The 14,805-nt window shown below is 35.1% G+C and overlaps 1 pseudogene; it reads left to right on the top strand.

The window, feature by feature from the left end:
* The first annotated feature begins 3,988 nt into the window (after positions 1-3,988).
* LOC100055230 (tubulin alpha-1C chain pseudogene) lies at positions 3,989-5,300 on the top strand (annotated as a pseudogene).
* Positions 5,301-14,805: the final 9,505 nt, after the last annotated feature.

The following is a 14,805-nucleotide window of genomic DNA, read 5'->3' as shown; positions in this document are numbered from 1 at the left end:
TGAGTCAATTCATTGCAATATTCATCTTATTGGGTGGTCTGGAACCAAACCTACAGTATCCCCAAGGTATGTCTGTATTTTGTAATTATCCATTGTATCAGTAAATATCTCATTAATTTATAGCTGCATAGTGTTGTATTTCATAAATGTATTGTAATTTGTTTAATGAGGACTTTATTTTCAAACAAGTGATTTATTTCATATATTTTGCTATTCTAAAATGGTGATTTGGGAGGATAATGTTTTTTGCCAATATTCTTGATTATCCACCTTAAGAAAAACTTTTGTCATATTGACAAATCAAGAGGCATGCAATTGTTTGGAGTTTTGTATATGTAGCATGATAAAGAGTAGGATAGAGAAATAAGAAGTTCCAAGCAGTTTTTCCCTAATGGAAACATTAAAAATAATCAATGACAACTAGAGATGAGCTAAAATAACTTTACAGCCACTCTGCAAAACAGTCAAAGGTCTAGAGAAACCAAGTAAATGCCCAATCAAGAAAAAGCCACATTAAAGCAATAAGAAATATAATGATGTATTTATTCACTCTTGCCCAAACCCTTCCCTACCATGATGCAGTGTGGTCAGGAGGAAGCAATGGCCCAATTTCCAATGGATTCCCTGAGAGATTGGTCTTTTTTTTTTTTTTGTCTGACTCAGAGCTTAGATGGAAACAGCAGGATAGCTCAGTTCTTAGGTTGTGAAAAGCTGCTAGAAAGAGTAGGAATTGCCCACAAAAGTTGAGAGGGACTACAGACCTTCAGATGCCTGCAACAAGAGCTTACATGCAGAGGAATACAGTAGAACATCTAAGTTACTGATAAGTAGCTAAGGTGAGACTTTTCAGATAATTAAGACATTGTAAAACAGCCATATATAAGGAGAAGTGAAAACACAGACACACACATATGCACACATGCATGCACAGAGTACAGAAAAGATGCAAGACCAGAAAAAAACAGAGAATATCTTTTTATAACTTAAGCCTTTATCCTGGGCTGATCTCAAGGCTCATAACATTCCCTGATGATTAATGAAGATCTTTTATGGCAAGGAACCAGAATGCAAAGACTGGGAGAGGTGGCTGTTTTTTTTCAAATGCCCAATTTTCAACAAAATAGCACAAGGCATTCAAAAAGAAAGGAAAATATGGCCCATGCAAAGGAAAATATAAAGCAGCAGAAAGCATCCATGAGGAAACAAACATGACAGATGTACTAGACAAAGACTTAAAAAGAAACTGTCTCAAATATGCTCAAAGAGCTGGAGAAAAACATAGACAAAGAACTAAAATAAGGAAATCAGGGAAATTATATGAGCAAAATGACGATATCAACAAAGAGATAAGAATGATAAAAATTAACTAAACAAATTCTGGAGATGAAAATTTAAATAACTGAATTAAAAAAAAATCACTAGAAAGTTCAAAATCTGACATAAGCAGGCAGGAAAATATTCAGTGAACTAGAAGATCTGACATTTGAAATTGTCAAGTCTGAGGAAAAGAAATAAAACAAATGAATAAAGGTAAACAGAGCCTATGGGTTTACGGGAAACCATCAAGTTGATTGATATACACACTATGAGGGTCCCAAAGAGAGAAGGGAGACAATGGGGAAGAGAGACTATTTGAAGAAATTATGGCTAAAAAACTTACAAAATTTGAGGAAAGACATGGATATACAAGTTCAAGCTGCTCAACAGATGCCAGGTAAGATACACTCAAAAGACCTACAACAAGATACATTGTAATCATTGTGTCAAAAGTCAAAGCTGAAGACAGAATCTTGAAAATAGCAAGAGATTCATCATGCACAAGGGATCCCTAATAAGATTATCAAGGGATTCTTCAGCAGAAACCTTGGAGGCGAGAAGCAGTGGGATGATATATTAAAGTGCTGAAAGAAAAAAGAAAAACCCTGTTAAGCAAGAATTTTATATCTGGCAAAAAATGTTCCTCAAAAATGAGGGAGAAGTCAAGACATTCCCAGGTAAATGAAAGCTGAGGGCATACATTACCACCAGACTTGCTCTACAAGAAATGTTAAATGGAGTCCTTCAAGTTGAAATGAAACGATGCTAGGTAATAACTCACAGTCATAGAAAATGTGAGTATCTCCAGTAAAGGTAAAACAACGGGCAAATATAAAAAGCAATATTATTGGTTACCAGCTACACTTTTTTATTTCCTACATGAATTAAAAAACACTTATAAAGAATAATTATAAATCTATGTTAATATGTATAATATGTATAAAGATGTTATTTGTGACATAATATCTTAAAGTGGTGGTGGTAAACTGTGAAGGAGGAGAGCTTTGTATGCTATTGAAGTTAAGATGTTATCAATTTAAAATAGATTGTTTTAACTTTTGTATGTCATATGCAATACACATGGTAATCACAAAGAGAATATAGATTATACTCAAAAGGAAATGAGAAGGAAATTAAAAGATGTCACAACAAAAAAATAGCTGAATAAAAAGGAAGGCAGTGATCGAGTAAATGAGGGGGAAATGCTGTAAGATGTACAGAAAATAAATAACAAAAAATAATAAAAATAAAGAAAATACAAAAATAAGTCCTTCCCTTTCAGTACTCACTTTAAATGTAAATGGATTAAACTGCCTTATCAAAACATATAAATTGTCAGAATGGCTAAAAATGTAGGATCTAACACCAGGCTACAAGAGATCCACTTTAGATCTAAGAACACATATAGGTTGAAAGCGAAAGTACGGAAAAAGGAGATCCCATGCAAATATTAACCAAAAGAGCGCTGGAGTGGTTACACTAATATTAGACAAATTAGACTTTAAGTCAAAAATTTATATAAAAGACAAAAAGAACATTATATATTGACACAAGGGTCAATTCTCATAGAAGGCAAAGTGATTATAAACATATATCCATGAAAGGTCAGAGCTCTAGGAAAAAAGTAGTGCTAAGAGGGAAATTTATAGCTATAAATGTCAACACTAAGAACGAAGAAAGATCTCAAATCAACAACCTAACTTTTCACCTTAAGGACATAGAAAAAGAACATTCTTCAGATAGAGGATGCAGAGAGCCCTGGGAGACAGGCTTGCAGGAAATGCTTCATTAGCTGTAGCGTGCTGGTGCTGCTTCAATAGGACGTGCACTGGCTGTCATTAGGAAGTGTGGTGTGGTTGCCATCATCCAACACAGAGAAAGGGCGATGGATTTTACTGTGAGTATGCCAAGGACACCTCTAAACTTCCGTCATGTCAGGCAGATAAAGTTACTACTTTATTTCACCACTCTGCAGGTAACTGAAACTCAATTACCCCTGCTGCTCACTCTCACTCGCTTACACCCTCTTGAGTTCAGATAGCTCTGGTGCTTCTCAGATCTCCCCAGTCTGTTCTCTTTGCTCTACCTCAGGGGTGAGCCTGTCATAGCCAGCCAACTACCCCTTCTTTCCAGGACTCACTTGAACATTTCAGCTCTACCTAGTAGACCATCTGCTTTGGTCTCTGGAGCCCTCATGCTGAGGCTTCTAATGAGGAACTGGCCTGAAGCATCTCTACACCTTCATGTTTATTTTAATGCTTTGGCTCTCTTGTTTTAGGGCTCTGTAAAAGATACATAATGAAATTTCTCCTGAAATGAATTACTGTGGTAGAAAAATTACACACATATATATTTTAAAATGAAATACCTCTATCTATATAAGCCTGCTTGAACAATTGGGTAAATATTTGCCTTTTTTAAAGTAATAATAAACTGGAATTTTTTCTTTCTAAAACAAACAAAAAGAGACAAAAAGGAGACCAAGCCTGTCCGATGCCCGCGCTCCATAAACATGGCCCAGAAAGGGTTATATAGGGTGCCTCATGGCCAATAGGCCTCTCACTGCTTCTCTTCCAGACTCCGGCAGTGAGAGATCCTTGTTGTTCCTCACTTCCCCCAGCCTTGCAGAGTCCTACAATTCCCAGTTATGCATGAACGCACGTTCATTCACCTTGGCCAGGCCAGTGTCCAGATTGGCAATGCCTGCTTGAAGTTCTATTGCCTGAAAAATGGCATCCAGCCCAATGGCCAGATGCTAAGTGACAAGATCATTGGGGCAGGAGATGACTCCTTCAACAGCTTCCTCAGTGGGACAGCTGCTGGCAAGCATGTGTGCAGGGTCATGTTTGTAGACCTGAAATCCACAGTCATTGATGAAGTTCACACTGGAACTTACCACCAGCTCTTCCACCCTGAGCAGCTCATCACAGGCAAGGAAGATGCTAACAATAACTATGCCTTCAGGCACAACCATTAGTAAGATCATTGCCCTCCTCATGTACTGAATTCATAAGCTGAGAACCAATGCAGAAGTTTTCAGGGCCTCTAGGTTTTCCACAGCTTTGCAGGGCAACTGGTTCTTAGTCCACCTCCCTGCTGATGGCACATTTCTCTGTAGGTGATGCCTAGATGTCCAAACTGCAGATCTGCAATTACCCAGCACCCCCAGGTTTCCACAGCTGTTGTTGAAGCCCACGACTCCATCCTCACCACCCATACCACCCTGGAGCACTCCGATTGTCCCTCTGTTGTAGAAAATGAGGCCATCTATGACCTCTATTATAGAAACTCAATATTGAGCACCCAACCTATACTAACCTTAACCACCTTATTAGTCAGACTGTGTCCTCCATCACTAACTGCTTCTTTCAGATTTGATGGAGCCCTGAATATTCATCTGACAGAATTCCAGGCCATCCTGGTGCCCTATTCCTGCATCCACCTCCCTCTGGCCACATATGCCCTTGTCATCTCTTCTAAGAAATCCTGCCATGAACAGCTTACTGTAGCAGAGATCAACAATGTATGCTTTGAGCCAGTCAACAAGACAGTGAAATGAGGCAGTCACCATGGTAAATACATGGCCTGCTTCTTCTTGTACCGCAGTGACATGGTTCCCAAAGATGTCAGTGCTGCCATTGCCACCATCAAGACCATGCACACCATACAGTTTGTGAATTTGTGTCCCACTAGCTTCTAATTTGGCACTCATTACTAGCCTCCTGCTGTGGTACCTGGTGGACAGCTGGTCAAAGTACTTCAAATTGAGTAACAGCACAGCCATCGCTGAGGCCTGGGCTTTCCTGGGCCATAAGTTTGATGTAATGTATGCCGATTATGTCTTTGCTCACTGGGATGTGGGTGAGGGCGTGGAGGAAGGAGAGTTTTCTTAGCCCCATGAGAAATGGCTGACCTTGAGAAGGATTATGAGGCAGTTGGAGTGGATAGTGCTAGAAGGAGAAGATGAGGCTGAAGAGTATTAACCTGTCTGCTGCAAATTTACACTCCATTTTCTTGAGACTGTCTTATTTCTGTTTTTCTGTGAAGCTATCCATTATGGCCCTAACTTGTCAACATGTGACGTTTCCATTAAAAAAAGAAGAACAAACTAATTCTAAGGCTTGAAGAAGGAAAGAACTAATAAATGTCAGAGTGGATATAAATAAAATTTCAAGTAGAAAAACAATAGAGAAAAATCAATGAATCTAAGATTGGTTCTTCAAAAAGATCAACAAAATTCAGAAATATTTAACTAGATCTACAAAGAAGAAAGAAAGAAGCCACAAATAACTAAAAGCAGAAATGAAAGTGGGAATATAACTACTGATTTTGCAAAAATGTATAGAATTATGAGAGAGTTCTATGAACAGCTGCATGCCAACAAATTATATAATCTAGATGAATGGACAAATTCCTAGAAAAACAGAAGATTGAATCATGAAAAAGTAGAAAATCAGAATAGCCTTTTACTAGTAAAGAGAGTGAATTGTCAAAAAAGAAACAAAGGCGGACATTTTTCAAAGGTAGCATGACACATTTTATTCTGGATACTGTAGGAGAGGAAAGAGACTTCATCATAAGCTGGGCTCAACTTTACTGAAAGAAAAAGTAAGGAAGCTTTTTAATTGCTGAGATGTGCCAAAGGAAAAATACTGAAAGACATTGATGGAGTGGTGGGGGCAAGTGAGGGTGGAGGGTTTGGTTCATGTGATTAGGCCTTCTGTGTTTGCTAATGATACTTATTGAAATTAGGATCCTACCCTCCCACACAGACTGAGAGATAAGAGCCCTGTTTTTTTAATGATTACATTTTAAAGGGATGGCTCAGATCCCTGAAAAAAGCATTCCTGGGTTGTAGTAGATTTAGATCTTAAAAGGACAGAGAAAGAATTTACAATTGCAAGTTTTCTAAAGTAAATACTCTACAAAATGGAAGTCAGGGCCTATAGTCAGGTTTTGGCTGGAAAAATAGTAAATTATTTTAGCAGCATTGAACTTTGTCAGGCAGACTTTTTTAAGAGGTCTGGGGTCATCCTAGGGACAAGGGTTTGGGCTGATGGAAGCCATTTTATAGTTTGGTCGAGTCTTTCAGTGTGTGCGTGTGTGTGTGTGTGTGTGTGTGTGTGTGTGTGTGTGTCTAGCGCAGATTCGATGGAGCCATTTGTGTGAATTTATGCAGTACAAATAGGCAAAGATTGAGTCTAGTCAAGAAAAGGACACATAGGAGCCTGACAAAAGCTTTGTCAAGGAGAGAGACTTTTTGTGAATCAGTAATCAAAAATCTCTCAACAAACAAAGCCCAGGAACAAACAGCTTCACTAGTAAATTCTAGGAACATTTAAAGAAGAATTAACATTAATTCTTCTCAAACTCATCCAAAAACTAAAGAAGAAGAGGGGCCGGCCCTGTGACCAAGTGGTTAATTTCACGTGCTCCGCTTCTGCGGCCCAGGGTTTCACCGGTTGAGATCCTGGACACGGACATGGTATCGCTCGTCAGGCCACACTGAAGTGGCGTCACACATAGCACAGCCAGAAGGACATACAACTACAAGATACAGCTATGTACTGGGGGGCTTCGGGGAAAAGAAGGAAAAAAAAAAAGATTGGCAACAGATGTTAGCTCAGTTGCCAATCTTTAAAAAAAAAATTAAAGAAGAAGAAAGAATACTTCCTAACTCACTCTATTAGGTCAACATTACCCTCATGCCAAATCTAGACAAATACTCAAAAGAAAAAAAACTATGTCAGTACCCCTTATAAACATTTATGCAAAAATCCTGAAGAAAATACTAGCCAAGCAAAACACAAAGCATGTTAAAAAGACTGTGCACTATAACCAATTGGAATTTATTCCCAGAGTGCAAGAATCTTTCAACATATTAAAATCAAAGTAATACATCACATTTACAAAATGAAGGAAAATAACCACATGATCATCTCAATTGAAGCAGAAAAATCATTTTTACAAAATTCAACACTCTTTCATGATGAAAATATTCAACAAACTAGAAATACAAAGAAACTACATCAAAATAATAAAAAGTGATATGTGAATGAGCTAAAATCATACTCAATAGTGAAAGAATGAAAGCTTTCCCTCTGAGATCAAAAACAAGGATAGCCAATTTTACCACTTCTATTGAACGTAGTATTGGAATTTCTAGCCACAGAAATTGGGCAAGAAAAAGATATGAAACACATCCAAATTGAAAAGAAAGAAATAAAATTATTCCTTCAAAGATGACATGCATTTATATGTACAAAACAGTAAAGATTTCATAAATAAAATGTTTAGAGATAATGAAAGAACTCAGCAAGGTTGCTGGATACAAAATCAGCACACAAAGGTCAGTTGCATTTCTATACACTGACAGTGAACAATCCAAAATGAAATGAAGAAAGCAATTTCACTTATAATACCATCAAAAAGACTAACATACTTGAGAATAAACTTTATCAAGGAGGTGAAACTTGTATAATGAAAACTAAAACATATTGCTGAAAGAATTTAAAGAAGACACAAACAAATGGAAAGACATCCCGTGTTCTTGGATGGAAGACTTAATATCTACAGATATTAATCCACAGGGGTCTATAAATTCAATGCAATCCTTATCAAAATGCCAATGACATGATTTGCAGAAATAGAAAAATTCATCCTAAAATTCATATGGAATCGCAAGGGATTCTGAATAGGTTAAACATGCTTGAAAATGAGGAATAAAGTTGAAGGTCTCACTCTTCCCGATATCAACATTTGCCACAAAGCCACAGTAATCAACATAGTGTGGTACTGGCATAAATAACATACTTATAGACCAAAGAAATAGAATAGAAAGCCCAGAAATAAACACTCATATATATGGTCAAATGATATTTGACAATGGTGACAAGAACATTCAATGGGTAGAGGACAGTCTTTTCAAGAAATGCTGTTGGGAAAAATGAATATCTACATATAAAAGAATGAAGTTGAACCTTTGCCTTATACCATATAAACAGACTAACTCAAATGGATCAAAGACGGAAACATGTGACCAAAACTACAACACTCAAAGGAAAACAAGAGGGAAATTTTCTTGACATTGCTTTGTGAATGATTTCTTGGAAATGACGCCAAAAGTACAGGCATAAAATAAAACATAGATCAGTTGGACTTCATGAAAAATAAAAACTTTTATGCTTTAAGGAACACTATCAATGGAGTGAAAGGGCAGCCCATTGGATGAGATAAAATATTTACAAATTATATATCTAATAACAGATTAATAACCAGTATATATAAAGAACCCTTACAACTCAATAACAACAAAACAACCTTATTAAAAAATGAGCAAAGGACTTGAATAGACATTTCTCCTAAGAAGATACACAAATGATCAATAAGCGCATGAAAAGATTCTCAACATCACTAATCATCAGGAAAATACAAATCAAAACCACGATATAACACTTTATGCCAGCTAGAATGGCTACTAATAAAAAAAATTCTCAGAAAATAACAAGTGTTGGTGAGGATGTGGAGAAACTGGAATTCTTGCACACTGCTAGTGCTAAGCTAAGATAGTACAGCAGCTGTGGAAAACATTAATGGCAGTTCCTCAAATAATTAAGCATAGAATTACCATATGATCCAATATTTTCACTTCTGGTCATATACTGCCCAAAATCAAAAGCAGAGACTCAAACAGATTTGTGTACAGTCATGTTGATAGCAACATTATTCATGATAGCACAAAACTGGAAGCAACCCAAAAGTCCAATGATGGATGAATAGATAAATAAAATGTGGTGTATACATGCAATGGAATATTATTCAGCCTTAAAATGGAAATAAATTTTGACATATGCTACAATATGGATGAAAATGGAAAGCATTAGGCTAAGTTAAATAAGGCAGACACAAAAAGACAAATATTTTATGAATCCATTTATATGAGGCCCCTAGAGTAGTCAAATTCATAGAGACAGAAAGTAGAGTTGTGGTTGCAAAAGTCTGGTGAGAGGAGAGAATTGAAAGTTATTGTTTAATAAGTACAGAGTTTCAGTTTGGGAAGATGAAAAATTTCTTGAGATGGATGGTTATTTTTGTACAAAAACTGCTAATATACTAATGCCACTGCACTAAGCACATAGCATGGTTAAAATGGTAAATTTTATGTTATGTATATTTTACGACACTCACACAAAAAAGGAATGAGAAAAAAATACACCCAGAGATTTCTCCATATCAAAGGTGTACCAGAGCTGTATTCTGGCTGAGAAAAGGATATCAAGAAAATAAAAAAGGCTAATCTAATTAACAGTCCTACAGCTTGTATTGGAAGTATGCTATTTCTTGCATTCTCAACAACAGTAATATTGTTTGTAACAAAAAATGCTAAAAGAATCTTCTTACAAATTAAAGAGCAAAATGATATTGTCTTTGATTTTTGTTTTTGAGTTACATAGTTAAATGTGTATTTTCAGAATGATATGGGCATGTTTATGAGTCATTGATATTTTTCTTTCATGAATTATCTAGTAACATAATTTGACAATTTATTTTTGGCTACAGTCAGAGTCCTGTTTGATTTTTAAGATATATCATGAATAGTATCTCTTTCAAATGTTATTAATTTTCTCTACATTATTATTTCCATTTAACTCTCTGTGTGGTTTATCTTTTCCATTATGGTTTTGCCTATAGTGTAATGATCAAAATATCCTTCTTTTCCACTAGTATTATAGATCTGTATTCCTCATTGTTCATTTAGATGTTTTACAGGAGCAATTAATTTTTAAATTGACATCACTAAACATTCCAGAAATTAATCTAGTTAATGCAAAAGTGATATTAAAAACACTTAAACATTAACACATGGGAACTGATCAATCAGAACTTCCCCTGACTGCTGTGTTTGAGCTGAATGTAAATCCTGGGTGTACAGGGTGAAGTAGAAACTAATTTTGTATTTTACTCAATGATTGAGCCAGGTATCTTAACACTGTGTATTGAAAACCTTCTTTGTCTATTAGTTAAGAGTGCCAGGTCTTCATATATTAAATTAGCAGGCACACTTCAGTCTGTTCCAAGTTTATATTATTGATTATTATATTTTAATATTGGCTGGGGATACTCTTCTTATTTATCGTCTGTCTTCTCTTTTTCCCGGTTTTTTGGTCCTGAGAAATTTTTCTTGCAGATTGACTTCAGAGTCATTTTCTTGAGTTCTAAAATCCCATCGTGGTCCTTACTGGACTTACACTGAATTTATAGACTTATTTTAGGAGAGTTTGTCATCTTTTCAATATCAGATCTTCCCATCTAGATATGTGATATACCTCTCCAATTATTAAACCCTTATTTGATGTTGCTCAGCAAAATATATTGCTGTTATCATGTGCAAGATATACTCATTCTTTCTTAATATACTCATGAAACAATTCATATTGTATTAGTTTTATGAATTGCATCTTTTATAATTAAAGTGTAAAATTAATTATTGCTGAAAAGTAGTTTTCATTAATTTGTTCATTCACTCATTTATGTTTTCATCCTCCTCACCTAAATTTAAGGTATCCTTATTATATAACAAGAGAGGAATTCATTTACATATATTTATCTAACTGTCTGTCTATTTAAATTTGTTCTATCTGCAGTCTTAACCTAATACCTTTAAAATGATCTATTTAGTTGTCTTTTCCAATGGTACAATTTTTGTCCCTTAATTATAAAACTTGTACAAGATAGACCAACTGATAGATCTCTTTATTATTTGCACCAAGTATATGCTAAGCTGTTATAATCTGCAGTCCTATGTCTTTAACTCATGAAAATTTTCTTCTGTTGTAACTTCAGTTATTATTTCTGATTTGTTCTTCCCAATTCTGTGTATGTTTGATTTATGTTCTTCCAGAATATCTATTATCTTCTCTTTGGATATTTTTGTTTCCATTTTTCAACTGAATTTAGAAATGCTTCTCATATTTATTCTCCAAATTAATATCCCCTGTCTTGGCAGTTTAATTCTGCTCTTTTCTTCTTGTAGTGTTTCTTTTATTTTTGTCACAATTTTGTTTTCCTTATAACGTGTCTTCAATCTCATCAATTCTCCTTCTTTTACCTGTTATTTGGCTAGCCCACTCTTTATCAAATATCTTTTATTTTACCATTTATATCCTACAGTGTATATTTGTCTATTTTGTTGAATTTCATAACGAATGCAAGCTAGATGTTTTACAGCTTCAGAAAATAGGTCATAAAGTCTATTTATTTCAAAATGTTTCAAGAGTATATTCTCCCTCTGTAATATGAATGCAATAGTCTCCTTTTTATAAAATTTGGGTCTCAATCTGTGTACATACCTTATATAGATATTTTTTCTGTTTAATTCTCTTTGCATGAGCCACATTTACATTTCAAATCTTAAGTTAGAGGCATAGATTATATATAAATCAAACCTTGTGTTGTTTTCACTCTTTTCTTTAGTATGATTGGGCTCTGCTATGAGAAAAATCTCATAGTCTTTTCTCCTAATTAAGAATTTATGAAGAATAGAATTATTCAGAAACAACATCAAGGCTTTTGTAGTTCTTATCCTATCAAAAGAGATAAATCAACAAATGCAACTGTGAGAGTGCATCTTTACTAGACTCGTTAAAAATTCAGTTATTTACTACTGTCAAAATCACATCTCCAGGGATAAATTGTAACCTACTTTTCTTCTTTCCTTAAGGAAACTAAAGTCAAGGGTGCATGATGATAGCCTTGAATATCCTTGTACATTTGGTCCTTGTCAATAGAAGAGTGCCTTCCTTCCTATTAGCAAGGAAATTTCTCCATCTCTGAGATAGTTATGCAGTTGAAATGTATTCGCGGGCATGCATTACTTTTCCCTCATATGATCCTTTCACTGACTCTACTTTGTGATTCCTTTCTCCACTTTAGGATTTTATTAAACTTTAATAGAAGACATATTCTCCCCTTTATTATCATAACATTTTTCAACGTTTTTAATTTCTAGTGCTATTGTAACCTTGTCTCTTTTCCTTTTTGTATGTATTCTTAGACTAGACAATGCTAGCCTCCCCCAATTATCATCCATAAGTTCTGATTTTCCCATTTTTAAACAATTTTGATGCAGTTTTAGACCACAGAGTGTTACAAGAATAGTACAAAGAACTGTCATGAGTTCTGTATCCGGATTCATGATTTTTAAAAATATTTCACCCCATTTGCTTTATCATTATCATTCCTCTCTTTTCTTTCTTTCTCTCTCTCTTAGTATCATTTGAGAGTAATTTGTAGTCACCATGCCTCTTTACCCCTAAGTAAATCAGCATGTATGTCTCAAAAAAAAAGACTTAGTTATACAATTCATAGAATTTAGTATTGATATAATATTATTACCTATTCACATCCCATATTCAAATGCCATCACTTTTTGCAATAATGTTCTTTATGTCTGTTTTTCTTCCATTCCAAGATCCAGACCGAAATCCTACATCATGTTTGATTGTAATGTCTGCTTCACATTCTATAATCTCGAATAGTTCTCCAGCCTTTCTTAGTGTTCTTGACCTCAAAATTAAATACATAGACTAGTCATTTTGTAGAATATTTCTCCATTGGGGTTGTTAGATGTTTTTTCATTATGGGATTCAGGTTATTTCTTTTAGGGCAGGAATAACCCAGAAGTGATGTGTTTTTCTCAGTACATTTTATGAAGATGCATGTAGACGTTGGTGATGTCAACTTTGATCACCTAGCTAAGCGGTCCTGTCAGATTTCCCCATTATAAAAGTATGGGCTGGCCTGGTGGCACAGTGGTTAAGTTCGCACGTTCTGCTTCTCAGCAGCCTGGGGTTGCAGGTTTGGATCCTGGATGTGGACATGGCACTGCTTGGCACACCATGCTGTGGTAGGCTTCCCACTTATAAAGTAGAGGATGATGGGCACAGATTTTAGCTCAGAGCCAGGCTTCCTCAGCAAAAAAGAGGAGGACTGGTAGTAGTTAGCTCAGGGCTAATCTTCCTCAAAAAGAAAAAATACTATTTTTCTGTTTGTCAGTAATAAGTAAGACTAAGGGGATACTTAGAGACTATGTAAATGTCTTTTCCACATGAATATCTCCACGCACTAGTGTTAACATTTATTTATAATTTTCCAATTCTGTCATTCCTTTAATATTCATTAGTTGGCATTCAAGTGAAAGGAAAGGATTTCCACTTTCCCCATATATTTAATTATTTATTGATTTATATCAGTGTGAACTCAGATTCTATAGTATTCAGATGATTATAATCCACTATTATAACTATTTAATTTGATCTTATGTTGCTTCAATTTTGACCAGTGGGATTTCATTAAAACTACTTTCTGCGTCCCTTCTACATGTCCTCATCATTCAATGAGTATTTCCTATCTTTCTGGCACAAAAAGCTGTTCCATGATCATCTTGTATTCTTCCTGCTCCAGACATAGAATTGAGTGTTTCTCCAAGGATCTCTGATGTCTTGTACTGGGGAATGGTACTCATAAGTGAAAATCTGATTGTGAGATTTGCTCCTACTGAGGAGTCATTGATTCTAGGTCCCCTCAGTAGATGATTTATACTGACATGTGCAATACCAATCTGATACTACAGAATTAAATGATGCATTCTAGTTTTCACTTTTAATATTTGTCACTCTCTTCTCTAAAAGAGAGAAGAGGTGATTTTCAACTCTACACCATAATGAGGAGCTCTTGATAATAAGCAGTGGTGTTACTAATGGGCATATCTTAGGCACATAAGTGATAAAAAAAAGATGGAAAAATATGTGTGTTTCTCTTTGCTTTTATGTTTCTTGATGTTGCACAGAGATATGAAGTCAGTTCAATTTTATTCCATGAGTTTAGCTTATATTTTTTACCTGCTATATTTTTTAAAAATTTAAATTTTCATTTGTAATCTGAAAACGTTTTCACTGTGTGTCTAGATGTGATCTCACTTTATTAATATGGAGCCTGTCGATGTGCATACACATGGTTTTCAACTTAAGGGAAAAATTTTGTTTAAATTTGAGTATTTATTTCCAATTGTTATGATTTGTTGTTCAGTAACACCTTAAACTGAATATCGACTTTCTGATCTCCATATAAATTGCTCATTCTTTTCATATTCATTTCTTTGCAGCTTAAGAACTTTAATCTTACCTTTATGGCTTTCTATTCTAGTTTCATGGAGAACATGTCTTTCAACATCTCATTGGTAATGCCAATCAGATTTATTTTCATTCACTTTCCTTCTGTGTATTAAATAATTTCTGGAGGATATGTTTTCTCAGACTTCAGGAGTAGGTCCTATTTCTCTCAACCTATAATACATTTCAAATAGTCTTTGTAAGACATTTTTTATTCTTGTAAAAGCATCTTGGGGTAGTAAGAGAGATGTAAGCATGATATTTGCCAAAAGACAGAGATTGTGGTTTGGATCAATCCCAGTAATGTCTTATAATTTAA

This window comes from Equus caballus, chromosome X, assembly GCF_041296265.1.
Source record: "Equus caballus isolate H_3958 breed thoroughbred chromosome X, TB-T2T, whole genome shotgun sequence".
Classification (NCBI taxonomy): Eukaryota; Metazoa; Chordata; class Mammalia; order Perissodactyla; family Equidae; genus Equus; species Equus caballus.
The sequence above is the reverse complement of the archived record's forward strand: the minus strand, read 5'-3'. Positions and strand labels throughout refer to the sequence as shown.